The following is a 14,380-nucleotide window of genomic DNA, read 5'->3' as shown; positions in this document are numbered from 1 at the left end:
CAGGGACCAAACTGCTCTTTCCCCCTCTTTTCAAATTGTCAGAGCCTAGATGCAAAATTTCCATAAATCTAGCAAAATATCACAATGAAAGAGCATTTCGTATGCCAATGTCCCCTAGATACATATTTGTTAAGGACAGTTTTCATTAAGAAAAAAAGGTTAGTGAGAGTTACACAAGAAAAGAAGAGGAGAAATGTTGATTTCATACCATTTATTTCACTCAATCACCTTGATCAATTCTCGTGTTTTGCAGTGTTCCTTTGCCATTTGTAAAAATATTACAATAAAATAAAAACACCTTCCATGGTGAAAATGAGAAGTCTTCTGAGGTGACACTGATAAAGCATATTTAACTTTTTAAAGAACTGTTTTAAAAAAAGTATATGAAGAATAAAGTGGTTTTTCAATTATGTATTAATAGTTCAATAGGAAAATCAACATTTCTGTAGATAGTTTGTATGGGATTTGTTGGATAGATATTGCTGCTTTGCTAGAACTAGGCACAGCTCCAAGAACAGAGATTTAAATCTTAAATGTGAAACACTCCTTTGTTTTACTTTTCTCATTCTTTGCAAAGCTCATTTTGTGGCTTTAAAAATATTTACTCAAGGGATACGATCCTCAGAAACTATAACCAAGAAGTTGCCAACTTGTTATTATTTGAGGGGATGCCAAAAATACCCTTGCAAAAAAAAAAAAAAAAGTCTCCCCATTTCCTCCTTGATGCCTGAAATCTAACAGTTGTGATTCACTCAGTCGTGCTGATGGTTGACATCTTCCTACAGGTGAGGAAGGAAGAAGGTAGGACTACTCAACCACAAGATCACTACGTTGTACTGTCATTCAGCCTTTGTTTCTCTATGTTATTCGTAAAGACATACTGATGTTTTCAAATGGTTTACTGAAACCCAGCTATACCATCAATATACTATGTGTTCCCAAACTTATTGAAAGGAGATTTCTTAAGAAGTTCTTGGATGAAGCTGAAAGGATGTTGGCAGCTAGGGTTTTGAACAGAGTTGACAAAAGAAAGCAACTACCAACTATACGTCCCTGTACACTGGATATCCTGGGAACCCACAGAGAGAAAAATCAGATTGCCTTTTAGTGACCACTCATTTGTTTCTAAATGCTCATGTATTAAAGGATTTTGAAAAATCATATTTAGAATTTAACCAGACATTTCTGTCTTTAAAAAAAAGTTAGGACATGTACCCATCATTGACACACACTCTTTCTCCATATAGCTCCTTCTCGCATTCTCTTTTTTTCAGTCGTTATTTAGAATTTCAAAAAGTTCTAAAATGAACCTAAAAAGTTTCTTCCGCATCCTTAGACATACATTGTTAAGGCTTTAACATCTAAGTTCATCTAAAGTAAGCTGTTGTTTTCTCTTTACATCTTAATCTACAATAAACTATATTCTTCATGTTGTTTAATAAGTACTTTCCCATTTTACGACCACTGTTTATGTTGGAAAAAATAGAAGCAAAACATGAGTTAATTAGCTCTGCCTCCTTTTGTCAACTATTATCATCTGTTAACATAACCAGTTTCCTCCAAATTGAGGGTGAGAAATGAGGTCTTTGCTTTTCCTTAATAATCTTATAGGATTAATTGACTCATTCCACTATGTGCACATATAAATTTGATTTTTAAATGCTTATCAATAAAGAAATAAAAAAGAAGTAGTGGCCCCAATTTTACATCATTCTGAAGGCACGGGTCCTATTATTTAGACAAAAATACTTTATTTAAAATCCATAATATTTTTTCAAGTTTGGATTAATTTTTATTCTTGCAATGTCCATTAGGTTCTGGGCACATACAAATAATAGGAAATTTTCCAGAATTATCCTGATGACTAGCTTTTCAGGTGTCCTTATCAAGAGGTCTCATAAAATTATTTTATATAAAAAAAGTGCTGCTGTAACAGATACCTAAACATGCAGAGGCAGCTTTGGAACTGGGTAATAGACAGTGGCTGGAAGAGTTTTGAAGTGCTAGAAATATGGATGTTAAGGGTAATTCTGGTGAAGTCTCAGATGAAAATGAGGAGCATATTATTGAAAATGAGAAAGCACAAGGGGCAGGGTCCCCCTACAGAGCCATGGGATGACCCTGCCAGTCCAGTGGGCCTGGAAGGTGGGACATTGAGCCAAAGAGAATTATTCTGCAGCCTTCAGATCCAATTAAATTTTTAGGTGTTGGACTTGCTTGAAATCTGTCACCCCTTCCTTCTTTCCTGTTTCTTCCTTTCAAAATGGGAATGTCTCTCCTATGCCCATTTCACTATTATATTTTGGAAGCACATAACTTGTCAAGTTTCACAGGTTCACAACTGGAGAGAAATTTTGCCTCAGGATGAATCATACCTCAAGTCTCATCCATATCTGATTTAGATGATATTTAGATGAGACTTTGGACTTTAAAACTGATGCTAAAATAAATTAGGACTTTAAGGGCTGTGGGTATGGAATGAATATGCTTCGCATATGAGAAGGACATGAATTTGGGGGTTCTGGGAGTAAAATGCTCTGGATTGAATTGTGTCTCTCTCCAAATTCATATATTGAGACCCCACCCCCCAATGTGGTAGTATTTGGGATGGGCTTTTTGGAGGTGCCTAGATTTATCTTTTTTTCAAGATTTATTTATTTATTTATTTTAGGGATGGAGAGAGAGGGAGAGAGAAAGAGAGAGAATGAGTGGGGAGGAGCAGAGAGAGAGGGAGACAAAATCACAAGCACACTGTGTTGAGCATGGAACCCAACATGGGGCTGGGTCCCATGACCCTGAGATCACGACCTGAGCCAAAACCAATACTTAAACAACTGCACCACTCAGGTGCTCCTGGAGGTAACTAGATTCAGATGGTCATGAGGGTGGGCCCTCAAAAAAGTACCAGAGAGCTTGTTTTGTTTCTCTCTTTGTCTCCACCTGCATACACTAGGGAAAGGCCATGTGAAGACATATCAGAAGGTAACTGTCTGCAACTCAAGGAGATGGCTCTCACTAACCAGACATTGACCCAGCTGGCACCTTGATGTTTGACCTCCAGCCTCCAGAACTGTGAGCAATAAGCTCCTGTTGTTTAAGCTGCCTCGTCTGTAGCATTTTGTTATGACAGCTCAAGCAGACTAATACAAGCATCAAAGTGTTATTTCTTGGGGTTCTTAATGTTTTTCCTCAAGAAAATGAGAGATAAAAACTTAAAATGATAGAGCTAAATAATAGTCAATGGTTGATAAAAAGATTCATTTATCCTTGAAATAAGTAAATTAAAATAGCATGTTTCCCTTACGAACACAGTTACCTACAAATTACTAAACCATTTCTTTTTGTTATCAGCAGAAAAGTAAAAACTACAATCCTACTAAGTGATTGCTTTTTTCCCTTCACCAAAGGGACTTTTCATTTATCTCTGTCTCTCCAGCTTGTTCACGGTTCTCTGTGGCATGACTATCTGATAAAACTCAGAAGGGATAGTAAAACTTAACTTCGATGTTTTCCTGCGGAGCTTGAGAGTGCTTTGCAGACACTAGCAAGATGAAAACCTTAGCTGTAGCATCAGAAAGGACATCTCACTTTATCCTCTCCTAAATTCCTATCTCTGTCAGGACAGTAGCTCTAGAGAAGGTCCTGATTAAGAAATTCGAGGTAGGTTTTCCATCATACTTAAAGGGATTATGTCTGAAAATAAGTTCATTTGGTTTCTACATTAGCTTTTCATAGATCATAAACCTTCAGTAGAATCAGTTTCTTTTTAATTCCCTTAAATTGGAGATTTTGAGGTATTGACAACTTACCCAAAAATGGACAATAGTTTAAAATTACTAATTAGGGGTCCCTGGGTGGCGCAGCGGTTTGGCGCCTGCCTTTGGCCCAGGGCGCGATCCTGGAGACCCGGGATCGAATCCCACGTCGGGGTCCCTGCATGGAGCCTGCTTCTCCCTCTGCCTGTATCTCTGCCTCTCTCTCTCTCTCTCTCTGTGTGTGTGACTATCATAAATAAATAAAAATTAAAAAAATAAAAATAAAAAATAAAATTACTAATTATTATATATGGGATAAATATATCGCCATGTAGCTTTCCCCACTCAGATTTTCCTTTTTTAAAGAATATAGAACATTTTGGAACTATGCAAATATTGAACACCATGGGATTTTGTTGTAATTGTTTTTTAATTGCTTACGAGAGACTTCACATGATTTATGCATAAATAGCTTTGGGTGTTTTCTGAAGGCTTACTTCCAACATTATGGCTGTTCATTCATCCTCTCATGGATGGCTTTGTTACTATGGGGTCTCAACTATAATGCTAAATCAGTTTTAGAAGAGATCTATGGTGGTGTCCAATAGGGTATAATGTTGAATACAGATCAACTCAAGTGGACATGAGGATAAGGTGGGTCCTGGACTGGGAAGAAGACGGATTACTGAGTAGTGGTTGGGGCAGAAGGAAGTAAGCAGATATTCAGTTACCAAGTCAAGGATCAAGATACGAACTTGGGCTTCAAAATAAGGTGACTATTCACAAGGTCATAGTGAGCTGGTATTAAGGTACCATCAAGTCGAGTCACCTGCTAGTAAAAACACAGGCCCTTGAATCAGGCCCTGTCTTAAGTCAGGATTGACCTCAGAGCCTAGGTGTAGCTAAGCCAACAGGAAATGTTAAGGAAGGGAGCATAGCACAGGTTGCAAAGCAGGCCCTGAGGGCCCTAAACTTTCATTCAGAGATTATCCGTCAGAAAATCTCAAATGGGGCAGCCCCGGTGGCTCAGCGGTTTAGCGCCACCTTCAGTCTACGGCCTGATCCTGGAGACCCGGGATCAAGTCCCATATCAGGCTCCCTGCACGGAGCCTGATTCTCTCTCTGCCTGTGTCTCTGCCCCCCCACCCCCCTGTGTGTCTCATAAATAAATAAAATCTTAAAAAAAAAAAAAAAAGAAAATCTCAAATGAACACCATGTAAGGATTTAGTCGGAGCTCTGCTTAGCACCAAAGCCAAAGGAGAACTTCATGTTACCCTCAAGAAAATATAAAAAATATTTGTTCATGCATTTGACAAATGTATTGAGTGCCTACTGTTGTGCTCAGCACTCTGCTGTGGATAAAGTGATGAACAAGCCAGAAAGTACTTGTACTACTGAGAAAATGAAAGAAACAGGGCTAGAGGGGGAAAAGCAGAGGACAGATCACGCAGGGTGTATAGGCCAGGTTAAGAAGGCTTCTTCTAAATGTAGGGACTTTTAGATAGACTAGTGATTGGTTCTTAGTTTTTTTGTTTATTTCAGGAAAGATCACTTGGTCACTGAGTGGAAAATAGTTTGTAGAGTGTGAAAATAACAATGAGGTAACTTGAACTATTTAAATTAGCACACACTTGACATTTGGAAATTATTGCAATGATCCCAGGGAGAGGTGTTGGTGCCCCAGACCAGGTTGAAGGTAATAGAATATCAAAAACGCTCTGTTTACATCTTTAGAGGTAGAACTAGGAGGATTTGCTGAAAGATGGAAAAATGAGGTAAGGAAAAAAAAAAGCTGAATCCAAATTTTTGGCCTAAGCAATTGGATGGATGGTGATACCACAGTCCAAGACGGAGAATAATAGTGGAGGAGTAGGTTTGGGAGAAAATAACGATGGGTTCCACCTGTAACATATAAAATAGAGACTAGCTATCCAGGAGATGGTTGGGGCTAAAGAGAACTTAAAAGTATGTCCCAGTTTTCTTCCTAGTTCTAGTCTAACCTTGAAATGTCATTTGAATGTCTCCTATTTATTCATCAGTAAAATAGATATTCTGAAAATATGTTTAAAATAGAATTTGCCACATATTTGCCAATGCTTTAACATCCTTTTTAAAATTTCTTCCCTGAAGACACCTGAAAATGTGACATGGAAAATCTTTGTTTTTATGAAAATAGCTAAGCAGTACAACGAAGACAAAAGCATAGTCTCCTTAAAGATTTCTAGTTAAAAAAAAAGAAAATCATAAAAATTAATTATATTACCTAATGCTAATGCATATTTCTTATTATAAAACTAACTTGAAGTTATCGCACAGTTTTTTAAATTGAATTGAAAGCATATTTTCACTTTAAGACAAAAATAGCTACTGCCAAAATTAGACAGTTATGGGTATATAGCAGAAAATAAACATTTGAAAACAGTTTGGCATATGCCTATGTCTCAAATTTATACAAGCTCCGAATATTTCACACCTCCTTAAGACAAATGCAAGGTTTATGTCGAATTATTCTTTCTTTACAAAGGTGCCTCTACATTTGAGCCCAGATCTGATAAGATATTTACCTCCCATGTGTAATAATGAATATTCATATGAATCATGCCAAGGAGGCTATAAAAGAAATTACATCATTCTTTTTTTTTTTTTCCTTCTCTTGCCTCATGAGATTTTCCTCTAATTGACCACAGAGAGATAAGAGTAGCCTGGTTGAGGCATGTTACTCGATTTGCCAAGATTGATTTAACTGCTGTAGCTGAAAGGCAGCCTCCTCCTCCCTCTTTTCCGCCTGTTCATTGACCTGCTGTCGGGGGGGTTGGGGGTAGGCCTCCCCACCCGGGGCCGGAGACAACGGAGATCAGCTTTCACGTCTCCCATGCAGAAAATGGTCCCATTTCCACTGATCAGTACTGGGTGAAATATAGTGCTCTGGCAAGCTAAAAAGCCCTCTTATGCTGGTAAAGAAGTTCTGCAGTGTTCGAATAAGTGTGAGGGGGCATGAAAAATACTAACAGGAAGACCTGGCTGCCCTGAATCAGGTGGTGGCCATCGCAGGTGGCTTGCACTATTTCACTTACCACACCCATGACTCCGGGGTATTCTCCATCCACCTTCATTTATCACAAAATGAAGCCACTTCATCAACACTTAATGACCGTGCATTCCCTATCCTCGCTCTTCCTGTGCCTAAAAAGATATTTCTTTCTTCTTGGTAAAGAAAGCAGAGAATCTTTGGAATAATATGTCCACACTTACTTTTCTCTTGCTGTAAAATGTACTGTGTTTGCTTACACATAAACTTGGAAAAAGAAATTTCTAGGAGGAAAGTATTGCTACATCTAAGAATAACATTCAGATATATTCCTGCTTCAAAATTTTCTAAATTATTTAGGGAGTCAAGTTTTAATAGCCAGAAATACTCCAAAAGTCAAAATCTACTTTAATATAACCTTTTTTTCCCTAAATACTGAATTAGAACTGTACTGGTATTACACACAATCACATATGATGGGGTTAGAGAGACTTCCTCATTGTCATTGTCAGGATAGATTCACATTTCACTGTACCTTAGAGTGCCCTGAAGCCCTGAAGAGCAAACAAAGCTTTCCTGTTTACAGAGCTTTTATCAAGTTGCAAGGTTCTTTGTGGTCCCAGGGACCAAAATGGTGGGGGAAACAGAATAGGAATGATGATATGGGGCAATTTTCCACCCAACCTTCTTTCTCAATCACTTACATCCACCTATCTCTTTGCCTTTCACACTTGTAGTATCTCACCTTGAATAATCTCATTCATTCCTAAAGATTTACCTGCTGCCTATTTATTGATTCCCAAATGTGTATATGCAGATCTTTTTTCTGTACTCCAGGCTCATATATCTGGCAATCTATAGCTCATCTCACCTTGGCTCTCCACAGGCAACACCAACTTAATTTCACCAAAATGGAACTTGGTCTTTCTCTCTCCAAACCCTTCTGCTCCTCTATTCTCTAGGACATACAACATGTCATTCCTGATAGAAACCCAGCAGACGGGAAGCCCGGGTGGCTCAGTGGTTTAGCGCCGCCTTCAGCCCAGGGCGTGATCCTGGAGACCTGGGATCGAGTCCCATGTCGGGCTCCCTGCATGGAGCCTGCTTCTCCCTCTGCCTATGTCTCTGCCCCTCTCTCTGTCTCTCATGAATAAATAAATAAAATCTTAAAAAAAGAAACACAGCAGTCATCCCAGACTCCAAATCCTTCGTCTACCCACATCTATTATCTGACCAAATCCTATTGCTTTGAAATTCTTAACATCTCTTGTATCCAACCCCATACTAAGCTACAATATATAGGATTTGTACCTATAGACATAGTTAGGCATAAAAAAAAGAGTATGGCCAGATCCATTTGGGGGCAAAGGAGATTGGGAATGCCATCATGGAGGGGGTGATCTTTCAGCAAGGGTTTAAAAGGAGGTAAGTATGAAGGCCATTCCAGGCAGGGGTGGCAACATAACCAAGGGTTGGATGAGACAAAATTGCAAGCCCTTCAGTATGACTAGGACATAAAGCTGGGTGTTATGGGGAGAACCTGGCAAGAATGGAAGGTGAAGCAGTAGGCAAGGCCTGTAGGCAAGGCCTATGGAATATCGGTTATTCCAGGGACCTAAGCAGAGGAACAAGATCAGACTTAACTTTTAGAAAGCTCTCTGGTGCAGGATAGGGGGTAGATGAGAGAGGGGACAAGGCTAAAAGAGGAAGTTGTTACTATAATTCCTGTGGCAGGAAGGTCAGTCTAAACTACAAGGGACAACAGAAAGAGGCAGTGTTAGAAATCTCTGATCTGCAGAGTAAAATAGGGCCCATGGAGCCCTCAGTGATATGAGCTCTGAGCAGCTAGTTTATATTCCCTTTCTGCCCTCGGCCTGGCCCTCCACCTCCAGCCACTGCTTCTGGGCTCCCACACACACACTGAGTGTACAATTTTTTTTTTAACCTCTGTCCCCTAGGCTTTACAGATTTGCCCTTCCCCTGCTCTTTTCCCTAAATAAGCAGCCATCACGTCTTCTAAGAAAACTTCTGATGCTCCTCAAATCCTAAACTTCCTTCCCCACCCAGCTCATCTGATGTCCTACTTCCTCTGATATGGGACTCTTCCTTCATTTTCTCACACCACGATGATCCTCTGAAGATTAACTGCACTCCTTTTCTGATCCAATTACTCAGCACTTAACACACATGAGCTTTTCTTTTTAATGTACTTTTCACCTGGATAGTTTTTAGTTCTTAGCTCTCCAATTAAACTCCAGACCCCTGAGGGCAAAGTCCATGCCTTTCTGGTATTTGTTTGTTATTATAGGGGAGGAAAGACAGAGCTATGTCATACCTGGCTATACGTTGACTCAGCAAATAGTTTAAAAATGCTTATTGACTTCATTGACTTTTCTTTCACACATACACACACGCACATTTTTAACTCTGTAATTATATTGGAATTTGATGTCTTGGTAGTCCATGTCACAAGAGTAGATTACAGGTAAGATCGTGTTATAACAAATTTCTTTCCCATTCTTTCAACATGTATCCAAAAGTCTGTTCAGGGTCTAGAATAAACATATGCTCTATTGCTCTAATTGTGTCTTCCCAAAATTTCCATGATGAAGCCACAACCCTCAAAGTGACTGTACTTGGAGATGGAACTTTTAGGAGATGATTAAAGTTAAAAGAAATCATAAAATCCTCATCTGATAGGATTGAAGATTTTAGAAAGAGGAAAATTGTCTTGCTTTCTCTCTACACACATATGCTCCAAGGACACGCCATGGGAGGGCACAGTGAGAAGGTGGACATCAGCAAGCCAGGAAAAGAGCTCTCACTGGAACCTGACCATGCTGACACCCTGATCTCAGACTTCCAGCCTCCAGAACTATAAGAAGATAAATTCCTGTTATTTAAGCCACCTAGTCTATAGGATTTTGTTATGGCAGCCTGAACTGACTCATACATATACGAAAGCTAGGGCTGTCAGAAAGTTTCAGCGTAAGGGATTCCAGATCATTCGGAGCCTTGAAAAATAATCCTGGATGTTAAATGCCATCACATTTTTTTCAATCTGGCAATTCCCAGCTTATACATTCACCACAGATAGCAATAGATGATATGGTCTTAGATGAGAAAAGCAAAATTTTAAGTGTAGACTCTCAGATAGTGGTTAATGAAAATGCTTGAAAAAAAAAAAAAGAAAGAAAGAACATTCTTGATAAGACAGTTAATTCAAGTGTACTCTTTCCTTGAAGGTCAGATTGTGGTTTCACTCCCTCTAAATGACAGCAATCAATTCCCAGTGGATAACAGGGCATTTTGTTATGTTCAAGGTATTGGAAAAGAGGCTATGGTTCTCATGGAATAGCATCCTAGATATCTAAGACCACACAGAAGATGATTGATATTGGAAAGCTGGAACTCCATCTCAACACGAATTAAAATTATTCTCTTGGGTGTACCCACAGGGAAAAAGAACATGAGAGGAAAGACATCTCAAAAGTTTTCTTCCTATGGACCAACTAAATTCTTGGGTTATTTGTAGAATTTCTAGTGCAAAGGTGTGATAGAGGTTATCTAGACACAGAGAACAGAAATGCTTTCTACAATACTCCATCCCGTCAGATAGTACAGCATCCTTCTCTTGAATATGTCCATGACAGTCAAACTCCTTAACTTCCATTATTGAACACTAAATCTTAGGATCTTAAGTTTAACCAAAACATGTTTAAAAAAGAAAACCTTCTTTTGCAAACTCCTCTGAAACAAGATAATATGATTATGTGGTTGTTAAATCTCCACAAATGCCCTTCAAATATTTAGAGAGTGCAATGACACTTAATAACTGGCTACACATAGCCTATTCCTTCTCTGCCCTCTTGGTCCAACTCTTTTGTATGCACTTATGTTAATTTTTTAGTTTTATTACAGTCAGGAAAACTAAGTTTCTAAATTATCACTTTAATAAATAAGACTATGAAAGTGATTAACAGCTTTTAAAATTATTGTCAGTAGACCTCAGGCCCCCACCCCTTTTTTAAAGTAAGTTTGCAAAGGAAAATTAGAAAAATGCAATGGGGTGCCATGGGAGAAGGGAGAGTCTCACTTTTTCTTCTTTAGAGTTTCTCTTGATCATTAATCACTCAGATCCACTACAGGACAACCCAACATGAGGGGTAGGAACAGAGGAAAGAATGAAGATCCCCTGCAAAATGAACACATGAGTTCATTGTCCCATTGGATCCTCAAAGGAGTCCAGGAAACACAAAAGGTTAAGAATCACTGAGAGGAAAAGCCTTCAATAAACCTGAGACTCTAGAATGAAAAGGGTTAAATGTATTAAGTGTCACCAAGTTGGCTTAGAAAAAGAAATAAGGAGATTTCATTGGACTTTCAACTCTGTAGACAATGGAAGGTGTTTGTTCGACTAATGTTCTAAAAACGACTTCCTGACAAGCAGTGGGCTGCAACACTTGTTCACAATAGTCTACATTTCCCACACAAGCCGCTGAGAAAATTCTGATTTCCGTGGACTGTTTCTGAGGAGTGCCATTATATTACAGTCGAGAAAAGGAGTGGGAGGGAGGAGGAAAACACTGCTTTCAATTCTCTTACAATCTATTTTTAACACGCCTGAGAAGGTTTTGAGCTATTAATGTAATGAGGCTAGATTCAAAAACAAAAAGGAGCAGTAGGGCAGTAAAGACCCAGCATGGAGGGAGTGATGCTGATTCCTTTAGGATGCCAACAGCTGTTTCAATATCACATGGATGTTTACAATAATCATCACCCTACATTTAATCGGAGGAAATCTTGATAAAAAGCAAATGTCTCATATGAATGTGTTAGCTTTGCCCCTGATATTATTTTTTCATGGCCTATGATAGTGTTTTATAACTCTCTGCTGTCCATCCACTGGTGGTGGAAATTTTACATGCTTATCAGGTGAACTTTCTCAATCCTCCACCCTGCTCTAGGATTTGGGTTTGGTTTCTTCTCATGAAAAAATAAAATATATAGACTTGATCACCATGGTTGGGACTCAGGAATGTACTGCATGCTACAACTGTCAAAGAAGAGCTTGAGCTAGTGCAGCATCATTTAAGGTCAAGACGTACCGAATTTTATAACACTGTAGTATCTATATAGTAATGCCCTGATGTTAAATTTCAAAATGACAATGCAATCAACAGTCGTGAGTTAGTATACAGCTGAGGACCTTAGGCATATTCATTTTTAATTATATTTTGCAAGGTCTCCCTCTCTTCATTTTCCAGAAGGCCAGCATGCCAGCCTTACTCCTCGTTAACTAAACAGGTCTTAGCTATGAAAACTATAATAGTAGTAATAGTAACCAACAGAATAATACCAGCTGTATTTGTTAAATATTCAATGATGATCCAATACTGAGCACTTTGTAAAGGACATCTCATTTAATCCTTGTGGGTTTTTTTTTTTTTTTCCATTTGCAGATGATAAAAGTGAGGTTCAGGAAATTTCATTACTTGACAAGGCACACTACTAGTAAGTAGTAGAGCTGAAATTCAAATCAAATTCATCTTATTCCAAGTCCCCATGTTCTTCACTCCTATGCTATACTACCTTCAACCACAGTCCTGGTGGTATACCCTGTGAATCACAAGAAATTCATATCAAGCAAGATAAACCACTTTCTTCTTAGAAAACCTGACCTGGCACTGGGACTCAGAATTTACTGCTCAGCCTCTCTAGTCCTCCAACTGAGGTGAAGACGGAAGGAAAAAAGAGGGTAGGTGAATGGAGGAAACATCCAATGGCTCTCATCCTGCACAGCCAGCACCTTCTTGTTTCATGGCCGTCTTAGTCTCGACGCTATCATTCAATATAGGAGAAGAAGCTTCATGCAGTTACTCCAGCTCCTCTGAAAGGAGTTTAATAATCTGCCAGATACCAAACCATCCTACTGGTATGGTTACTGTTCTGATTGTGTCAGCATACTTAGTGGAACCCTATAGAATAGAACAATGAGATTTCTTAACCAGGGTTTATTTGATTCTTTAATGTACCTTTATCATAAATGTATAGGTGTAATAAAATAATTCATTAAAATGTCTTAAAAGAGGCATAACTTGAACTTGTCTAAAAGTTCAAAAATAATTAGAAATGAGAATAACTGGCAATGCTTTAACCTGAGAGAAAGGAACATTTTTTAAAAAATAAAGATTGCTCAGATTCATACAGAGACTCATGGGACAGATTTCTGGGTTGTGAGTCTCAGTTGTTGTGTTCAGTCTGTCTCCAGGTTCTGGTTGTTATACCCAGACTCAATTCTCAACTCTCAGCTACTCCACTTTCTCTTCTTGACCCACTTACCTTCTGTTTTGAACTGTCTCCTGCCTACAGATTGTAGATGATAGGACAAAATTGTGATTACTGATAAATGGACAATCTCAACAATATTAAAATAAGCAAAGGTAAAAAAAAAAAAAAAAGCCCTGCGATGTCTATGTCTAGTCAAAACAATGTTTAAGGTTCTTTTATTTTTATGAAATAAATCCTGTATACTTACCTTGAATAATTTGAAAAATAAAGAAAATATAAAGAAAAATCAGCCATATTCACAGAAACTAGAGACGGCCACTATTAATTTTTCTGTACTTCTTTTGATACTATATATATATATACTCATTCGTTTAACAAAAATTATTGAATACCTACTGTGTGCCAGGTAATGTTCTGGGTGTTAAGGATATAACAGAAAGAAAACAGGCAAAAATATTCTACCTCATGGAACTTATTTTCTAGTTGGGGAAGACAAAGGATAAAGCCCCCAAATGAGTAAATTATATGGAAAATTAGAATATGGGAATTACTATGGAGAAAAATATACCAAGGAAGAGGGATAGGGTGTATTGGTTGTCATTTGATTTATTTATTTGTTTGTTTATTATTTATTTATTTATTTATTTATTTATTTATTTATTTATTTATTTATGAGAGACACAGAGAGAGAAGCAGAGGCACAGGCAGAGGGAGAAGCGGGGTCCCTGGAGGGAACCTGATGCGGCACTCGATTCCAGGGCCCTGGGATCACAACCTGAGCTGAAGGCAGAAGCTCAACCCCTGAGCCACCCAGGGGCCCCTGGTTGTCATTTTAATTAGGGTAAGTCAGTCACTAAGAAAGTGACATTTAAAGAAAAAAATTATTTATTTATTCATGAGAGACACAAAGAGAGAAGGGCAGAGACACAGGCAGAGGGAGAAGCAGGCTCCATGCAGGGAGCCCGATGTGGGACTTGATCCCAGGTCTCCAGGATCACTCCCTGGGCTGCAGGCGGTGCTAAACCGCTAAGCCACCTGGGGCTGCCCAGAAGGTGACATTTTAGCAAAAGGGTAAGAGACAAGGCCAGACATATTTCATAGAAGAACCTCAAACTAACATGAAATACAAAAATAAGTCTTTATTTCTTGCTCAGTTTTGTTGGTGACCTGTGGTAGCTTTGTTTTAGGTAGCCACCACTGGAGTGGTTCCCCTCGATATATCCCTTATTCTTCTCCTGAGATCAGTGGGATCATTGAGGGCTTTTTATGACAATGGCAGAAGCCCAAAAGGCAAGAGCCACAACT

At 38.7% G+C, this 14,380-nt stretch overlaps 1 protein-coding gene across 1 annotated transcript in view; it reads right to left on the bottom strand.

Moving 5' to 3' along the window:
• Positions 1-14,380, bottom strand: part of NAV3 (neuron navigator 3) — a 1,006,607-nt gene that overhangs the window by 898,951 nt on the left and 93,276 nt on the right. The window contains exon 3 of the mRNA XM_077845591.1: positions 12,466-12,762. The gene's annotated coding sequence lies outside the window, so the exon portion shown is untranslated. The remainder of the gene's footprint in view (positions 1-12,465; positions 12,763-14,380) is intronic.

The sequence above is a fragment of the Canis aureus genome, chromosome 13 (assembly GCF_053574225.1).
Source record: "Canis aureus isolate CA01 chromosome 13, VMU_Caureus_v.1.0, whole genome shotgun sequence".
In the NCBI taxonomy this organism is placed as follows: domain Eukaryota; kingdom Metazoa; phylum Chordata; class Mammalia; order Carnivora; family Canidae; genus Canis; species Canis aureus.
This window is presented reverse-complemented; position numbering and strand designations above follow the sequence as displayed.